Source organism: Patella vulgata, chromosome 5 (assembly GCF_932274485.2).
Source record: "Patella vulgata chromosome 5, xgPatVulg1.2, whole genome shotgun sequence".
Taxonomy (NCBI): domain Eukaryota; kingdom Metazoa; phylum Mollusca; class Gastropoda; family Patellidae; genus Patella; species Patella vulgata.
This window is the reverse complement of record NC_065883.2, coordinates 45,126,000-45,141,219: the sequence shown is the minus strand read 5'-3', so window position 1 is coordinate 45,141,219 and position 15,220 is coordinate 45,126,000. Positions and strand designations below refer to the sequence as shown.

Below are 15,220 nucleotides of genomic sequence, written 5' to 3'. Positions count from 1 at the left end.
TCAAATCGTCGTTGGGGCTATAATACGATTTTGAATCAAGTTATTTATCACTGAGGGACTCAAAATTAGGTTTGATGTAGCTCTGCTCATTTACAGTGGCGAATTTAACGGGCTCATGGGTTCCAGCTCCCTCCTCTAGAAATTTCACAGCACCCGCATGGATTGTGGCTAATGTACTGAATTTCTTAGACAGTTATCAGAAAGGTAAATATTTGTGATGGTTTTTTTATTTGTATTCTCCGCCTTCTTGCCACTGGTATTATTCAAATAAAACTGAACCATGGGTGAGTCCTGAAATTACTATGTTTTTGTCCAGTGGACGTTAAACCGCAATTTTCCTCTCTATCTCTCCTTGTACTGCTAATGCCTTCCTGTCTTCATTAGCTGGTTTCTGCATGAAAATAAGATGTTAACCCCTGTGTAAGTGTCTTTTTCCTCTGTTGTACGAAATTAATGAGAGTAAACCAAGCTCCAGAATTTTGTTTTAATTGTGTACATGTATATGTTTATTTATATTTTTCAGCAAAGATGACTAGCCCTCCGTCGAATATTAAACCACATACAATATATTCTGTGAAGATGTCATAAGAGAAAGAATCATAAATGGCCAGCAAAGTTGTCTTGTACAGAGAGAGAGAGAGAGAAATGGGGTTTAACGTCCACTCAACACAAACTAGGTCATTTTGGGACTAACATACAGTTTCAATTTTATTTCAATAATTCGCTTGCGCGTATGGGTCTTTAGCAGTGAGAGGAAACCGGAGTGCCCGGAGGAAACCCACGAGGTTGAGAAGACGCCTCTATCTCCATGCCACATACGCTCACACCTGGGATCAAAGCCACAGCCACAAGCCAGAGGTGACCGACCAGCTAGAGGTCGAAGCGCGGCACTCTAGGCCATCCCAACCCCCCTTTCTTGTACAGACCTGTGCATGTGTAGTCAATGTGAAAATGAAAAAAAAACTGTTAAAGAGACCGAATTTGATGTTAATACATTTAGTGACAGTGATGATGATAATGAAGATTAACTTTGATGACATTTGATGTGCAGAGTAACTGTTTAATTTTGATTTTCAATGATTGTTTCACTTTAATAAATAATTTCACAACTGTTCATCCTGTTTTCTAACCTTTCCCTTCATTTCAGCCCAGATACACAATTATTTTTTTTAATTTATATCTACATGTATGTTTGTAATTTGACCATTAATCATATCCGAAATAGTAGTTCACAGCTACATGTACAGTTGTAAAAATACTGTAGTGGCTAATTGAAAGGGAACATGTATGTGGGTTTAGAATGTTTATCTTAGTGGAAAAAAATCATGTGGTTCAATGCTTATAAAGTGCTACTGATCTCCATTATTTCAAAAGCATATCACTCAACTACTGTCAAACATATCCCCTGGCTAGAATATGCTACAAATCGACTCTAGCATGTTCCATACAAGCGATAATTTCTGAGCAAACATCCAACAACCAACCCTAACAGGCCCTTGAGATCCAACAAACAAAATAATTATTGGGCTTGTTTGCCCACACCTGGTCTTATGATTCATACAAGACCTGATAGTCTATCAATTACAGGCATTTGACAGAAAGGGAGATAATTCTTTTTTACCGTTAATGGATTTCCACAATTCTTTATTCACCCATGACATTTGTGTTTTGAGCATTTTTATTTACATCAAAATCTGTCCAATAAACTGTTCATTGCCAAGGATGAAGGCATGAGGTGTTTTACCAACTATTTAATTTTATGTCAACTTCAGAATTGTTAGTACACAAATAGCATTTATTTGACAATTTTGACGAATTTCATCTGGCCCTAAATCAATAAATTGCAAACATTTTGCTTGGAACTCCCAGATTTTGTCTTCCTGGCATCATAAGCTTTCCAAAAATGTATAGTTTTTCTTTTATGGAAGACCGTGTAGCGGAGTTGTGTTTCTAAGCTAGCTAGAAATTTTGGCTGCAGGCCTACACCTCCCAAGCTAAATTTCCCTCATGTCATCCTGTATAGCAAAGGCATATGCCTGTCTTAATTAACCCAGTACTAAACACAATTTACTTGTTTAATTTTTCCAGCATTTTTCAGGATAGCTGATGGGATGCGGGTCAAGTTATGCCACTTGTCTATTTAATTATTTACCAGTGAAAAATCGAATTAACTTCACCAAATTTTTACTCATTATAATGATTTTTTTTTTTCTGTTCATATTATTTCTATGACATGTGACAGTGACTGTGAATATGAAAGCTTTAATATCTGCTTAGCAGATCTAGTTATTATTTTTTTTTTATTGGGGGAAGCTAGATCTCAGCAACTATAAGAGATAGAGGTTTGAAATTTGATTTCAATGGGTGTGCAGCTACTGCTTAAAGCTATTTCGAAATTTGTGCGCATAGCGGAAATGCGTCAAATATTTAACGTGCACGAAAATCGGCCATCATTCTCTTAATTCTCAATCGATTCTTCAGATATTTACATTTTTGGATAGCTGGAGACATTTCTGAGCAGATAGCAGTTCTAAACTGTGGAAATTAGAAACTTTGTCGATATTATTTTTTTGGTGAAAAATGGAAAATTTTGAAAATTTTCTAAAATTTTAATTTTTGGGAATTTTGGAATTTTAGTTACATTTTTGGATAGCTGGCATCAATCCAATTCCAACAATATAAGTTTTGTTCTGAAATGTTGACTTTAATTTTTCACTTTTTTTCGCATTTTGGTCAAATCGTAGAGTTCTTATTTTTTTAAAACGGCTCCAACGATTTTTCTGAAACTTCAGGAATATGAAGTCGAGGGACCAAACCAGTCCATGAACTATAAATGAAAATGCCCTAACCACCGGAAGTAGTCAAGAAAGGTATCCAAACTTTGACAAAATTGTGAAAAATGGGTGCCTGTGCGGAAAATGCGATGTATCAATTGTGTTCTTGTCGATTAGTTAAAGTTTTATATCGTTTAATAGCCAATTCAATTGTATATCGGATGGTACTAAAGCGGCATGTTTCTATCAAAAATTTAAAAAGTTATTTGACTTTGAAAAGTAACGTTTTTTACGATTTTAAGCAACTTTGGACGCATGTTTCTCGGAAAGTCTGACAATGATTTTTTAAAAACTTTCTCAATCGAGAGGCTAATGGGTACTCTGTTTTGTGAAACCACTGTGTCATTTTTTGAAAGGTCAGGGGTAGCCGAAAAAAGAGATCGAAAATCGAAAACGTCGTATTTTTACGATTTGGAGCATTTTTATAGGCCTATTTCTCGAAAAGTCAACATAATTCTTTTTTGGAAATTCTTCTACAGAGAGGCCTATCGGTAGTGTTTTACATAAAACGATTGTACAACAGTCCCAAATTTCAGGAGTAGCAGAACAAAGGGATCGAAAATTGAACACGGCACCTTTCATTTTTAAGCGAAACATAAGTAGGGGATACATTTCAAGAGTGCTTTTATCAGTTATGATATTTGAACTGAAATTATTTCAGCTATGAGTGTTTTCGTCTTTCCAAAATATGGGTTTAGTGACCCTGTAACAGAAATAGTTGATTGCTGTGTGTAATAATTAGCCTTTGAATTAATATTGTTGCTTCTGTGTCAAAATTACCTTATACCGGTAATCATCTGGACAGAAATCGACGTCTCACGCTGTTTATAAGAAAGTCAAATTTATTAACCGTTGGCAGTAGTATCGTACAGTGGTATCGAATATTGCGCCTGTGATAAAAGGCATGCCGTTGTTTGAGCATGGACTCTATCTGTAATTAATATTAAATTTTTATTAGTGACGTCAAATGTTTAACGTGCACGAAACCAGAAATTTGGCGATATTTCATTGAATATTCAATCAATTTTTGAACCAGTTACATATTTCAGTAGCTGACATGAACGCAATTCCGAAGTCCCGTGTACACATTGGTGTGACCGTAAAAGATCCCTTGGCGGTTGGAATTCTATATAAAAGAAGACTAGCGCCGCTGTACGAGTATGTTTAGAGGTCATTTCGGGACTAACATATGGTTTATTTCTTTTATTTCAATAATTCGCTTGCGCATAGGGGTCTTTAGTAGTGGGAGGAAACCGGAGGACCCGGAGAAAACCCATGAGGTTGGACAGGCGACATACTCATTGTCACGTTCAACCGGGGAATCAAAACACAGCCAGATGACTCAATGACAGACCGTATAATACAGCGCAGTCCCAATGGCTATAGCCTACCGTGCAAATTCCAGCCAGCATAATGTATCTATATAAGAAATATTTATTCCTACTGGGAATTTACAATCAGTCCCAAAGGCTAACCTACCGTGTAATTTACAGCCAGCATAACGTATCTATATAAGAGACATTTATTCCTACTGGCGATTTACAAATATTGCATGAAGAAATTCAAATCATAAGAACATAAACACGACTAATGCACAGTATCATCTATATATTTGTGACTGTCGTTTGTCTGTCTGTCTGTCTGTCTGTTCGGGATTGGCGGCTACACTAGGTCTGCCCCGAGTCTGAAATTTGGGGTAAAGGGGTAGATCGGACCGGGGAGTAACATAGGCCAGGTGGCGTTAGTCTACCACTTCCGGTTTCGGAGTTATGACTGCCCCGAGTCTGAAATTTGGGGTATAGGAGTAGCTCGGATCGGGGAGTAACATAGACCAGGTGGCGTTAGTCTACCACTTCGGTTTCGGAGTTATGACCCCCGAGCGAAGCCGGTCTGTTCGGGGTAGGCTGCTACACTAGGTCTGCCCCGAGTCTGAAATTTGGGGTATAGGGGTAGCTCGGACCTGGGAGTAACATAGGCCAAGTGGCGTTAGTCTACCCTTCCGGTTTCGGAGTTATGACCCTCGAGCGAAGCCGGTCTATTCGGGGTTGGCAGCTACACTAGGTCTGCCCCGAGTCTGAAATTTTGGGTATAGGGGTAGCTCGGACCTTGGAGTAACATAGGCCAGGTGGCGTTAGTCTACCACTTCCGGTTTCAGAGTTATGACCCCCGAGCGAAGCCGGGTATCCTGCTAGTATTGATTATAAAAGTACAATGTATATATTTGTTATGCTATATATGTCACAAAACAACAATCATTAGATAATAATGATTATTTACTAATTATATAAATCTTTTAAGAGGTAGGAGTTATCCATTGTTTGATTTAACAGTTACAGTTATATAATTACCCTGGTTAGAAAGGTACGAACAATTAAGGTACTTAAAGAGAGAGAGAGAGAGAGAGAGAGAGAAATGGGGTTTAACGTCCACTCGACACAAACTAGGTCATTTCGGGACTAACACATGGTTCAATTTTATTTCAATAATTCACTTGAGCGTAGGGGTCTTTAGCAGTGGGAGGGAACCGGAGGACCCGGAGAAAACCCACGAGGTTGGACAGGCGACCCTACTCCTTGTCACGTACAACTGGGGATTCGAAACCACACCAGTAGACTCAATGACAGACTTTATGATACAGCTTGCACGTGATAACCATTCAGCCATCCAACCCCCCTAAACAAATGATTACGAAAGAACATAACGCTATAGACTTCTATAATAAGACATATATTACATGTTTAATATATATATAAATGACAATGTCCTACGCTAACAAATAATGAAATATGATAGTATCAGTAAATATAAAAAAACAAAGTAGTCGCGAACATCCTGGCTCTTGACTGCCTCAGTTGTTTGATCATGGACTCTGTCTGTAATTAATAGTAAACTTTTACATGTTTAGTGACGTCAAATCTTTAACGTACACGAAAGCAGAAAATTGGCGATATTTAATTTTTGAACCATTTACATATTTCAGTAGCTGACATGAACTCGATTCCGAAGTCCCGCATATACATTGGTGTGACTGTAAAAGATCCCTTGGCATTTGGAATTGTATATAAGAGTAGGCTAGCGCCGCTGTACGTTCGAAACATTCCTCATGGTCCATTCCGAGCATCCAACCTCGTGGGTTTTCTCCGGGTCCTCCGGTTTCCTCCCACTGCTAAAGACCCCTACGCGCAAGCGAATTATTGAAATAAAATTAAACCATATGTTAGTCCCGAAATGACCTAGTTTGTGTCGAGTGGACGTTAAAACCCATTTCTCTCTCTCTCTCCATTCCGAGCAGAATGGTGTTAAACCCATTTCATTTTACTTTGATGTTAATATCTATTGCGACATTGCTTTTCGTTCATTTCGCGCAACTGTTCTTTTTCCATTTCGCGTAGATCAACTTTATTTTTCGATTCCCTTCTATCGTAATGCGCATGCAAAGAACATGTCAATATCTGAGTTATGCAAATGTGTGTTTTTATTTGGGGGGTGGTGAAGTGTGTGTTTGTTTAGGGGGTGAGAGGTGGGTATAGTCTTTTGTCATGCATCTGGAGACCGTGTGACGCCTTGGCACGGTGAAAGCCTTCAGTCTTGCAAGCAAGTCTAGTTATTTTTTTTTGTGTGTTTTTCCTGCAAATCTTATATCTCAGAATCTAACCGTGGGATCTTTCTGAAACTTTGACCTACCCCACCAAGAATGGGTGGTGGCTTTGGAATAGGTATGTTTTCAAAACGTTTTACACATCCGAAATCACCGAATTTTACGAACGAATGCATTTGACCTACAATGCTGTAACTGTGTGACTTTTTGACCCATTTTACTAAAAAACCTTGAATCATTTACTTCAAATCTGCAATTTCGGATTTTCGAATTTCAAAAATTCGTCGCTGAGATTTCGAACCGGAAGTTAAAATCAACTTGACAACTTCTTTAATAGTTGCACGATTTTCATGAAATTCAGTATGTAAGTCGATCTTACCGATACAACTTGAAAAATGTCCTTAGAAATTTTCTGTATTATCTCCCCTTGATGAATTTAAAGATCAAATTTTTAAAAAAAATCGACGAAATATAGGTCCGATTGCCTTGAAATTGTATTTCTTTACTAGTTATGACACTGCTGATTTGTACACAAAAAATAAAGTTTGTAGCCCAAACCGGAAGTGCCACCATCTTGAAATGTGAAATATCGCTAAGGCTTTTTTGATATTTTACTTACAGACAAGGGGATTATATTTTCCAAATCCTTGAAGGAAAGCCCATGAAATGTAGGCAGTAGAATTTTGATTTAGGTCAACTGATGGACGCCATTTTGAATTGAAAATGAAAAATAGTGAAAAATCAACATTAATGGGCTTGAAAACATCCACAATTGGTCGTGACTTAAAGAATCTGTCTCCTATTACCGAAATTATTACATTTCCTTATAGCCTGGCTCATGGTCGAATGTTTGGTATTTGAATATTTCAAAAATTCAAATTTCTCCTTTGATGTTTTCCGTGCCGACAAGGTTGTTTTCGAGTTTAGCTGGTTTTGATTTCGCGCATGCGCTACACAGGTACCCTGAAAATTTCAAGGTGATACCTGCATTCGTTCAAGTCGTTTGTTCTTGTCACCTGCCTTTCGTCGTTTTTTTTTAAGTCAATTTACTGCTTCCATGAGGGGAAAAAAGTGGAATTTCGCCGTGACACCAGTACCGATTGTCCGAAAACCATGAAATTTGGACACAATACGACCATTACCACCCCAGACTCTGTGCTTTACCCCCATTTTGATCCCATTAAAAAAAAAGAGTTTTAGCAAAAAAACTATTTTCGGAATTTAATATTGGTTTTAACCCTGTAATACCCAGACATGATATACATATTATTAAAATCCCTATGACATATTTTAATTATTTACTGCTATAATATGAATTATCACTTATTCCCCGTTAAATAAAAATCGGTCACCGGGTGCAGCTGTACAACTTCAAGGACCCTGGCCTCAAGTAAATTTATGGCTAATATTGGTTTTAATTAATTTTGAAATTGCAAATGCAAAGAGATTTTATCGCCTCTTAATTATGTGATAGGTATTGGTACTATACACATTATCCTTAAAAGACAATTTTTTAAAATGACCGTAATGATGTATCGACACTAGAAACTGAAATCGCCTATTTTGACCATTTGTGACTGCTGAGGCATCCTTCCGGTGGTCCAAATCTCTGGAATTTCTAGCGGTTGGCTGCGCCGCGATGATATTTATCACATATTAAATTGAGAAAATCCTCAGATATCAAAAACAATAAAAATTCGATAAAATACGGCAATTTTTTAAGCAAAAAACCTTTGATTGTTGGGGGTGGGTTTTGAATTTATGTTGAACGTTCTCGGAATCCAACACTCTTCTATTTTTAATATGTGTTAGCTAGAATCCCAAGGTACATACTGTGCAAATTTGAAGGCAATCGGAGCACAGGAACATTGCCTGGGCAGAGCAAATCAACCCGGTCGCGAAAATTTGCTCATTCTTCAAAGTTATTATAATATTGTGTTATGACCGCCATCTTAGATACACCGTCACTTACCAAACCACTCCGAAATATACCCAAAATCCCAAAATCGACCATAACTTATGTTATTTCAATGCTTTTATTTTTGGACTCACCCCATAGTCCACCCATAGGACTCTGAGTAAAAAAAAGTTTAACAAAAAACGTAGTTGTTGTGTTTGAGAAAAAGAACTCTCAAAATGCTTCAAAACGGAAAATACTAGATTTTCGGCGGAACATAATTTATTTTCAAGACATCTAAATCGTATCATTCAGATGTCATATGATAGTCCATTAATGGGGCTATCCAGCGACACTTTAGTTCTTTTGGTCCGCTAAGATCTGGTGGAGAAATCAAGTTTTTCGCACGAGCGCTAATTATTTTTAACCTTTTTCTTCATTTTTTGAATACGTCCGGTATGGAAATTACTGTCGGGATAGTTTTAATAAATAAAATAATAATAATAATAATAAAATCTAAATCGTTCAGATGTCACATGATAGTCCATTAATGGGGCTATCCCGCGATACTTTAGTTCTTTTGTTCCGCTAACATCTGATGGAGAAATCAAGTTTTTCGCAAGAGCGCTATTTTTTAAACCTTTTTTCTTCATTTTTTGAATACTTCCGGTATGGAGATTATTGTCGGGATAGTTTTAATAACCGGATTGGCTTATCAAATAGCTACAGGGCTATGTAATGATATATTACATTGTCTGATCAGATAAAATGTCCCTGGGCAATCCTATGTTCAATAGTGCAAAAAATGCAAAAATGTCAATATATCGAAATTTAAATTTAAATATTTCAATACGTATTATACATCGTTAGGATTTTAATTAGGTCAGCTATCTTTATCTGTAACTTTTTTGTAAAAATTTGTTTAAATAATAAAGTAATAAATTTCAGGATTTTTCAACTTTTTTCGATTTTCAGAACGTTATTCTACCTATTCTAGACATTTCAATGTCTTATTGGATGGATTAATGCACAAGACTACCGGAGGGACTCTCGATAGGATAGGTAAAGTTTAAGAAAAATCCTTGGAGCAGTTTTCGAGATACAGGCGTCCAAAAACGCTCCAAATCAGAAAATACTTGATTTTCAGTATGTCATATTTTGCTGCCCTCTCATAGGCTCCATGTGATATTGATATCATATGATAGTCAAAGCCCCGGGCTACCCAACGATACCTTAATTTCTTTAATCCGTTGATATCGGGTGGAGAAATCACGTTTTTCCCAAAAGCACCCATTTTTTGCGTTTTCTTCAAAATATTGGACAATTTTTCGACCACTTCCGGTTTAAGGATCCTTGTAGAAATAGCTTAATCAGTTGGATTTGGACAATACCTTCATGTTCCAGAAGTTTCAGAAACGTCGATTTGGCCATAAAACGAAACTCGGGCTCACAAAATGGGCAGAAAATTCGAAAAAAATCGAAAAATAAAGGGTGATAATGAAAGTTATATTACTGGAATCGGATTGCTTTCAAGTACCCAAAAATGTAGGTCTCTTAAACAACATTTTTCATTTTTCGAACGCTAGAAGTCAGCGACAAAGTTTCGAAATTTCGAAATTTTCAACTGCTATCATCCGATAAAAGGGTTTCTGAAAATGTCATTTGTATGAAAATAGGTACAGAATTGACGAAGCTACGGCCATTTTTTAATTTTTATGCACCGCACGAAATTCGGCCACTTCCGGTCTGCGCAGAAGTTTCAAAAATACTTTATCAAGTAGCCACCACATGGTTTCCCGATAGAAAATTGAACCCCAGATCGATATCTGTTTTCGATCATGGAGAAATAGGCTCCCGCGGTAAATAATAATAATAATAATTTTAGTAATCTGAATAGGCTTTCAAAGCTTAATAATAAGTTTAGTAAAAACAATAGTCTAGCCTAACTAGAATTGCTCGCAATGCTGAAGGCTTTCACTGTCGCCAAGGCGTCACACGATCGCCATATATATGACAAAAGACTATCCCCACCCCTTCCCCCCCTCCCATAAGCATAACTCAGATATTGACTCCTAAACAATCTCCAACTCGTAAAAATACGCTGTTTTCAATTTTCGATCTCCTTTTTCGGCTACCCATGACAATTAGAAAAATTGTACAAGGGTTTCACACAATACACTACCCAGTAGAATCTCGATTGAGCAAGTTTGAAAAAAATCATTGGCGGCTATTCCGAGAAACATGGGTTTAAACTTGATCGAAATCGTAAATAACCTTACTTTTCAAAGTCCGATAAATTTTTTACTTGGCAATAAAATCTTGTTGCTATAGTACCATCTCGTAGATAATTCACGTGGCTATCATACGACATAATACTTTAAGTACTCGGTAAACAACCAATTGATACATCTCATTTGGCGCACAGGCACCCATTTTTCAGAATTTTGTCAAATTTTGAATACCTTTCTTGACCACTTCCGGTTATTAGGGGATTTTCATTTATATTTCATGGACTGGTTTGGTCTGTCGACTTCATAGTCCCGACGTTTCAGAAATATCGTTGGTGTCGTAGGTGTTCGTACCTTTCCAACCCGGGTAATTATATAACTGTTAAATTAAACAACGGATAACTCCTACCTCTTAAAATGATTTATATAATTAGTAAATAATTATTATTATCTAATGATTGTTGTTTTGTGACATATATAGTGTAACCAATATATACATTGTACTTTTATAATCAATATGATACTGTGTATTAGTCGTGTTTATGTTCTTATGATTTGAATTTCTTCATGCAATATTTGTAAATCGCCAGTAGGAATAAATGTCTCTTATATAGATACTTTATGCTGACTGGAATTTGCACGGTAGGCTAGCCTTTGTGACTGCGCTGTATCATACGGCCTGTCATTGATTCAACTGGCGGGGTTTCGATTACCTGGTTATACGTGACAAGGAGTAGGGTCGCCTGTCCAACCTCGTGGGTTTTCTCCGGGTCTTCCGGTTTCCCCCACTACTAAAGATCCCTACGCGCAAGCGAATTATTGAAATAAAAAAAAATAACCATATGTTAGTTCCGAAATGACCTAGTTTATGTCGAGTGGACGTTAAACCCTATTTGTCTCTCTCTCTCGTACTTTTCTAACCAGGGTAATTATATGACTGATAAATTAAACAACGGATAACTCCTACCTCTTAAAATGATTAATATAATTAGTAAACAATTATTATTATTTAATGATTGTCGCTTTGTGACATATATAGTATAACCAATATATACATTGTAATTTTATAATCAATATGATACTGTACATTAGTCGTGTTTATGTTCTTATGATTTGAATTCTTCATGCAATATTTGTAAATCGCCAGTAGGAATAAATGTCTCTTATATAATTACATTATGCTGGCTGGAAGTTGCATGGTAGGCTAGCCTTTGGGACTGCGGTCGAAGGTCAGCGATGAACTCGCTGATCTCGACATGCTACGTTCCGATGGCACAGAAGCTCCTTTAAAGCTTCTTTCTGTTTCAGTGGGCGCTGTATCATACGGTCTGTCATTGAGTCAACTGGCGGGGTTTCGATTCCCCGGTTGTACGTGACAAGGAGTAGGGTCGCCTGTCCAACCTCGTGGGTTTTCTCCGGTTTCCGCCACTGCTAAAGACCCCTACGCACAAGCGAATTATTGAAATAAAAAAATATAAACCCTATGTTAGTTCCGAAATGACCTAGTTTGTGTCGAGTGGACGTTAAACCCCATTTCTCCCTCTCTCTCTCTTTTCATTCACATATATATATCAATTAGACTCTCTATAGAAGGAGTTCCCCCAAAAAATATTAGATTTCATTTTTGACAAAAAGACCTCTAATCATATTTAATAATAATTTCAGGAAGAGTCCATGCTGAAACAACGTCATGCCTTTATCAGAGGTGTAATATTCGATACTTCTGTACGATACTACTGCATACATTTAACAAATTGGATTTGCTTATAAACAGCGCGAGTCGTCCATTTCTGTCTAGATGATTACGGTTATAAGATAATCTTGACAAAGAAGCAAAAATATTAATTCAAAGACTCTTTATTACACACTGCAATCAACTATTTCTGCTACAGGGTCACTAAACCCATATTTTGGATAAACGAAAACACTCATAGTTGAAATAATTTCAGTTCAAATATCATCACTGATAAAAGCACTCTTGAACAGACTCTATACGTTGACAAAACGTACAGATTGTATCGCCCCATGTTTCACTTAACAATGAAAGCTGCCGTTTTCAATATTCGATGCCTCTGTTCTCCTACTCCTGATATTTGGGACTGTTGTACAATCGTTTTATAAATAACTCTACCGATAGCCCTCTCTGTAGAAGAAGTTCCAAAAAAGAATTAAATACGACGTTTTCGATTTTCGATCTCTTTTTTCGGCTACCCCTGACATTTTAAAAAATAATACAGTAGTTTCACAAAACAGCCAACCCATTAGTCTCTTCAAAATATTGGACAATTTTTCGACCACTTCCGGTTTAAGGATCCTTGTAGAAATAGCTTAATCAGTTGGATTTGGACAATACCTTCATGTTCCAGAAGTTTCAGAAACGTCAATTTGGCCATAAAACGAAACTCGGGCTCACAAAATGGGCAGAAAATTCGAAAAAAATCGAAAAATAAAGGGTGATATTACTGGAATCGGATTGCCTTCAAGTACCCAAAAATGTAGGTCAAATTTGAAAATTTTGAAAAATAACAAAAATTGTCTCTTAAACAACATTTTTCATTTTTCGAACGCTAGAAGTCAGCGACAAAGTTTCGAAATTTCGAAATTTTCAACTGCTATCATCCGATAAAAGGGTTTCTGAAAATGTCATTTGTATGAAAATAGGTACAGAATTGACGAAGCTACGGCCGTTTTTTAATTTTTATGCACCGCACGAAATTCGGCCACTTCCGGTCTCCGCAGAAGTTTCAAAAATACTTTATCAAGTAGCCACCACATGGTTTCCCGATAGAAAATTGAACCTCAGATCGATATCTGTTTTCGATCATGGAGAAATAGGCTCCCGCGGTAAATAATAATAATAATAATAATAATTTTAGTAATCTGAATAGGCTTTCAAAGGTTAATAATAATTTTAGTAAAAACAATAGTCTTAAGTCTGAAAGCCTAACTAGAATTGCTCGCAATGCTGAAGGCTTTCACTGTCGCCAAGGCGTCACACGATCGCCATATATATGACAAAAGACTATCCCCACCACTTCCCCCCCCCCCAAAAAAAAAAAAACCACACACTCTAGCATAACTCAGATATTGACCCCTAAACAATCTCCAACTCGTAAAAATACCCATGACAATTATAAAAATTGTACAAGGGTTTCACACAATACACTACCCAGTAGAATCTCGATTGAGCAAGTTTGAAAAAAATCATTGGCGGCTATTCCGAGAAACATGGGTTTAAACTTGATCGAAATCGTAAATAACCTTACTTTTCAAAGTCCCATAAATTTTTTACTTGGCAATAAAATCTTGTTGCTATAGCACCATCTCGTAGATAATTCACGTGGCTATCATACGACATAATACTTTAAGTACTCGGTAAACAACCAATTGATACATCGCATTTGGCGCACAGGCACCCATTTTTCAGAATTTTGTCAAATTTTGAATACCTTTCTTGACCACTTCCGGTGATTAGGGGATTTTCATTTATATTTCATGGACTGGTTTGGTCTGTCGACTTCATAGTCCCGACGTTTCAGAAATATCGTTGGTGTCGTAGGTGTTCGTACCTTTCCAACCCGGGTAATTATATAACTGTTAAATTAAACAACGGATAACTCCTACCTCTTAAAATGATTTATATAGTTAGTAAATAATTATTATTATCTAATGATTGTTGTTTTGTGACATATATAGTGTAACCAATATATACATTGTACTTTTATAATCAATATTAGTCCTGTTTATGTTCTTATGATTTGAATTTCTTCATGCAATATTTGTAAATCGCCAGTAGGAATAAATGTCTCTTATATAGATACTTTATGCTGACTGGAATTTGCACGGTAGGCTAGCCTTTGTGACTGCGCTGTATCATACGGTCTGTCATTGAGTCAACTGGCGGGGTTTCGATTACCTGGTTATACGTGACAAGGAGTAGGGTCGCCTGTCCAACCTCGTGGGTTTTCTCCGGGTCTTCCGGTTTCCCCCACTACTAAAGATCCCTACGCGCAAGCGAATTATTGAAATAAAAAAAATAACCATATGTTAGTTCCGAAATGACCTAGTTTATGTCGAGTGGACGTTAAACCCTATTTGTCTCTCCCTCTCTCTCGTACTTTTCTAACCAGGGTAATTATATGACTGATAAATTAAACAACGGATAACTCCTACCTCTTAAAATGATTTATATACTTAGTAAATAATTATTATTATTAAATGATTGTCGCTTTGTGACATATATAGTATAACCAATATATACATTGTAATTTTATAATCAATATGATACTGTGTATTAGTCGTGTTTATGTTCTTATGATTTGAATTTCTTCATGCAATATTTGTAAATCGCCAGTAGGAATAAATGTCTCTTATATAATTACATTATGCTGGCTGGAAGTTGCACGGTAGGCTAGCCTTTGGGACTGCGGTCGAAGGTCAGCGATGAACTCCGATGGCACAGAAGCTCCTTTAAAGCTTCTTTCTGTTTCAGTGGGCGCTGTATCATACGGTCTGTCATTGAGTCAACTGGCGGGGTTTCGATTCCCCGGTTGTACGTGACAAGGAATAGGGTCGCCTGTCCAACCTCGTGGGTTTTCTCCGGTTTCCGCCACTGCTAAAGACCCCTACGCACAAGCGAATTATTGAAATAAAAAAATATAAA

At 36.9% G+C, this 15,220-nt stretch overlaps 1 protein-coding gene and 1 long non-coding RNA gene across 3 annotated transcripts in view; one reads left to right on the top strand and one right to left on the bottom strand.

Annotated features, from left to right (window-relative positions):
- Positions 1 to 15,220, bottom strand: part of LOC126820260 (uncharacterized) — a 251,463-nt gene that overhangs the window by 161,161 nt on the left and 75,082 nt on the right. The window lies entirely within an intron of this gene.
- Positions 92 to 1,114, top strand: LOC126820284 (uncharacterized). The gene is made up of 2 exons (XR_007679907.2): positions 92 to 204; positions 524 to 1,114. It is a non-coding gene; the product is annotated as an uncharacterized LOC126820284 (long non-coding RNA).